Below are 5,465 nucleotides of genomic sequence, written 5' to 3' on the forward strand. Positions count from 1 at the left end.
TAAGTGTATCTTTACGGTAATGTTTTAATCTAAACTCTATTGAGAGTATCTTAACGGTAATGTCTAGATCGAAACTCTAGCGAGTGTATCTTTCACGGTAATGTCTTAATCTGAACTCTAGAGAGTATATCTTCACGGACTAATCTAAGCTCTAGTGAGTGTATCTTCATGGTAATATCTAAATCTACACTCTAGTGAGTGTATCTTCACAGTAATATTCAAATATAAGCTGTAGTGAGTGTATCTTCACGGTAATGTCTAAATCTAAACACTAGTGAGAGTATCTTCATGGTAATGTCTCAATCTAAACTCTATTGAGTGTATCTTCACGGTAATGTCTTAATCTAAACTCTAGTGAGTGTATCTTCACGGTAATGTCTTAATCTAAACGCTATTGAGTGTATCTTCACGGTAATGTCTAAATCTAAACTCTAATGAGTGTATCTTCATGGTAATGTCTAGATCTGAACTCGAGTGAGTGTTGTATCTTCACAGTAATGTCTTAATCTAAACTCTAGTAAGTGTATCTTTACGGTAATGTTTTAATCTAAACTCTATTGAGAGTATCTTAACGGTAATGTCTAGATCGAAACTCTAGCGAGTGTATCTTTCACGGTAATGTCTTAATCTGAACTCTAGAGAGTATATCTTCACGGACTAATCTAAGCTCTAGTGAGTGTATCTTCATGGTAATATCTAAATCTACACTCTAGTGAGTGTATCTTCACAGTAATATTCAAATATAAGCTGTAGTGAGTGTATCTTCACGGTAATGTCTAAATCTAAACACTAGTGAGAGTATCTTCATGGTAATGTCTCAATCTAAACTCTATTGAGTGTATCTTCACGGTAATGTCTTAATCTCAACTCTAGTGAGTGTATCTTCACGGTAATGTCTAGATCTAAATTTTAGCAAGTGTTGCTTCACAGTAATGTCTAAATCTAAATTCTAGTGAGAGTATCTTCACAGTAATGTCTTAATCTAAACTCTAATGAGTGTATATTCACAGTAATGTCTTAATCTCAACTCTAGTGAGTGTATCTTCACGGTAATGTCTTAATCTAAACTCTAGTGAGCGTATCGTCACGGTAATGTCTGAATCTAAATTCTAGTGAAAGTATCTTCACAGTAATGTCTGAATCTAAACTCTAGTGAGAGTATCTTCACAGTAATGTCTAAATCTAAACTCTAGTGAGTGTATCTTCATGGTAATGACTTAATCTAAACTCTAGTGAGTGTATCTTTACAATAATGTCTAAATCTAAACTCTAGTAAGTGTATCTTCATGGTAATGACTTAATCTAAACTCTAGTTAGTGTATCTTCATGATAATGTCTAGATCTGAACTCTGGTAGGTGTATCTTCACGGTAATGTCTTAATCTAAACTCTTAGTGAGAGTATCTTCACGGTAATGTCTTAATCTAAACTCTAGTGAGTGTATCTTCACGGTAATGTCTTAATCTAAACTCTAGTGAGTGTATCTTCACAGAAAAGTCTTAATCTAAACTCTAGAGAGTGTATCTTCACAATAATGTCTAAATCTGAACTCTAGTGAGTGTATCTTCACAGTATATCTAAATCTAATCTGAAGTGAGTGTATCTTCACGGTAATGTCTAGAGCTGAACTCTAGTGAGCATATATTCCCGGTAATGTCTAAATCTAAAGTCTAGAGAGTGTATCTTCACGGTAATGTCTATATCGAAACTCTAGTGAGAGTATCTTCATGGTAATGTCTTAATCTAAACTCTATTTAGCGTATCTTCCCGGTAATGTCTAGATCTAATCTCTTAGTGAGCGTATCTTCACGGTAATGTCTAGATCTGAACTCAAGTGAGTGTATATTTACGATAATGTCTAAATCTAAATTCTGGAGAGTGTATCTTCTCGGTAATGTCTAAATCTAAGCTATAGAGAGTGTATCACATGTTCTTGTATTCTAGTAGTTTTCAACTGAAATCATTTATTTTACAGAGACCATACTGTCTTCCATAATTTTATCAGATTATCGTCATCATCATCATCTACGCCTATTAACACAAAGAGCCTCGGTTAGATTTCGCCAGTCGTCTCTATCTTGAGATTTTAAATCAATACTTCCCCATTCATTACCTCCTAATTCACGCTTCATAGTCCTGAGCCATGTAGGCCTGGGTCTTCTAACTCTTCTAGCGCCTCGTGAAGCGCTGTTCAAAGCTTAGTGAACTAATCTCTTTTGGGGAGTGCGAAGAGCATGTCTAAACCATCCCCATCTATCCCTCACCATGATCTCATCCACATAAGGCACTCTAGTAATCTCTCTTCATATTACCAATGTTGTTACGGTTTATAACAGAGACTATACTTTTCATTATCAGCCAAGTTATAACCCTGGTTGGAAAAGCAGAATGCTACAAGCCTAAGGGCTCCAACAGGGAAAGCAGCCCAGTGAGGAAAGGAAATAATGAAATGGGAAATCATGAATAAAAAATGCAAATATTTCAAAGATCAGTAACAAAGTTTAATAGATTAATGATATATAAAAAGAAACTTACAATTGTCAATAAATTCTTTGGTTATATCAGTTTATCCCAAATACTTTATTATTATTATTATTATTATTATTATTATTATTATTATTATTATTATTATTATTATTATTATTATTATTATTATTAACTTGCTAAGCTACATCCCCAGTTTTAAATAAAGTTATTATTATTATCATTACTTGCTAAGCTACAACCCTAGCTAGAAAAGCAGGATGCTATAAGCTCAGGGGCTCCAACAGGGAAAATAGCCTAGTAAGGAAAGGAAACAAGGAAATAAGAGAAGTAATTAACAATTCAAATAAAATATTTCAAGAACAGCAACAACATTAGAATAGATATTTCATATATAAACTATAAAAGAGATTAAAAAACAAGAGGAAGAGAACGAAAATAGAACAGTGTGCCCGAATGTACCCTCAAGCAAGAGAACTCTAACCAAAGTAATTGTACTTCAAGTTCTTTGATTTCTTCTTTCTACGACAGAAGGTTAGTGAAAACCCTGAATGAAACAAATTTCTATTAAAATATTTTAATTCTTAAGTATGATTAACATAAATAAATATAATTATTTATACAATGCATTTTAATCCTAAATAGTAATTTAAATTAATAATTAGCAGGTTTATGCTTTGATACATTCCCAGGACAAAATAAAAAGCCGAAATTTCAATATCTGGAAAGTGATGAATTTTGTTTTTTTCATGATTGGAAACTGATTATCTATTGGACGGATGTGGTTTTATGAACCGAGATTAAATAAAGGTATGGTAAAGGTGTCTGGTTTCAGTTTCAGTTCCATCAGAATAGATGCTCACCAGAACGTCAGCCTGGCAAGCATAAACCCTCACTGTGGTGCTCAAAAACAGCAGTGGCCTCCCTAGTAAACAGCTAAAACTCATGCTCCTGGGCTGGGATCGATCTACTGTCATGCAAATACTAGGCAAACACGTTATCACTGTACTAGTTAGAATGAACAGTATGATATCATATATGCAGTCAATTGCCCAACCACCACCCCGTGGTGCCCAATCACAGCAGTAGCCTCCCCAGGAGACAGCTTAAACTCATGCTCCCGGGCTGGGATCGATCTACTGCCATGCGAATGCTAGGCGAAAACGTTATCACTGTACTAGTTAGAATGAACAGTATGATATCATATATATGCGGTCAATTGCCCAACCTACCCCCTATGGTGTCCCATCACAGCAGTGGCCTCCCCAGTAAACAGCTAAAACTCGCGCTCCCGGGCTGGGATCGATCTACTTCCATGCGAATACTAGGCAAACACGTTACAACTACATAAGCCAGAATAAACTGAAGGTTGATATACATAGGTGGTCAATAACATTGATATTAATTTCAACGCTATAGATGATCCCACATAAATATATTAGATTCTACCTTGTTAAAGTCACAAGACAATATTTATCCTTATGCAATATTATGACAAAGCATGATTGTACAGAAAACTATAGTCGATTCTTTTTAGTGAGGCAGATTTGCACCGACTCGTAGGGGTGCCCTTTTAGCTCGGAAAAGTTTCCTGATCGCTGATTGGTTGAACAAGATAATTCTAACCAATCAGCGATCAGGAAACTTTTCCGAACTAAAAGGGCACCGCAGCGAGTCGGTGCAAATGCGTCTCATTAAAAAAACTTTGGTATAGAAGGGGCACTAGGTAGAGCGCATACCTTCGCTACCGCCATATAACATGATAAGCGATTAAATTATGCACATTTTGGCACTAATTTCATGAAAATCCGATAGATTTACCACGATATAACAAAAAGATGTTTTTGACCTTTTCGTTACCTTGACCTTGACCTTTGAACTCATCACTCCCACATTGTAATCAAATTGTCCTTGTACCATAGCCGATCATCCCACCAAATTTCATGAGATTCGGTCAAATAGTTTTTGAGTTATGCGAATTACAAACACGCAGACATACAAACAAATAAATACATACCAATCAAAACATAACCTTCGCCTCAACAAAGTTGTTGAAGGTAATGATCATGAAAAAATATCAAGGAGACAGTGTTGGAAGATATGTCCCTCTGAATATAAGGAATACAGTATAATGTATTTCTAAGTAAAATATTGTATTAGTCAATGTAAGTTAACTATTTACAATTTTCATTCTTAAAATATCAATAATTTATAAAATCAAAAGCAACGTCGATTTCAAAATTAAGTAATGAATCATAAGAAAATACTTAAAACGTAATTTGAGATTTCTCCAAACATTCATCAGACAAGACAAAATACTAGATACAAAAAGCTGGGTGAATTTACCGTGTTTTTAACCAAAGAAAGTAAACTGTTGTAAAAAAAATACACATTGTATGTCAACATGAATTTGTAAAACGAGGCCAAATGTTGACACACATGCTGATTCAATAACACAAGAAGTCTCAAGTCTTCTCTTTCAATTTAGAATTCTTGGATCATTTCACATAGTTTGACAACCCACTATGTATGGCATTTATAAAATATGAGAAAGTTTTTGATTCTGTCAAAAGTTCAACAGTAATGAAAGCCCTTCAAAGGGAGGGAATAGATGAATCTTATGTTAGAACTCCTGAAGATATCTTTGAGAGCCCTCACGCTACTTTAGAGACACGTCCGTTCTTCAAAGGGAGGTGAATTATAGCAGTCTTTTATAAGCATTAATTTGATTATCTTATTACATCGCCTTCTTTCCAGGGTTTACACAGAATTTAGCCCTTTATTAGATAATATATCAAACTGCAGAGAATCAAATAATTTAGTACTTCAACAAATTATTTACTAAATTTACTTTCTCAGGCGTAGAATAAATTGGCACTTTTACAACAACTCTCTATTATGTACTTCAGCAGATAAACAATAAATTAATCCTTTTACGTATAATTCACTAAATGTACTTTGTCAGATATAGAATAAATTAGC

General features: G+C 34.3%; 1 protein-coding gene across 1 annotated transcript in view; it reads right to left on the reverse strand.

Annotated features, from left to right (window-relative positions):
* Positions 1-3,219: 3,219 nt before the first annotated feature.
* The window catches only part of LOC137645603 (uncharacterized), a 9,431-nt gene continuing 7,185 nt past the window's right edge, over positions 3,220-5,465 (reverse strand). Inside the window, exon 3 of the mRNA XM_068378400.1 lies at positions 3,220-5,465. This exon is cut by the window's right edge and continues 748 nt beyond it. The gene's annotated coding sequence lies outside the window, so the exon portion shown is untranslated.

This window comes from Palaemon carinicauda, chromosome 8, assembly GCF_036898095.1.
Source record: "Palaemon carinicauda isolate YSFRI2023 chromosome 8, ASM3689809v2, whole genome shotgun sequence".
Taxonomy (NCBI): domain Eukaryota; kingdom Metazoa; phylum Arthropoda; class Malacostraca; order Decapoda; family Palaemonidae; genus Palaemon; species Palaemon carinicauda.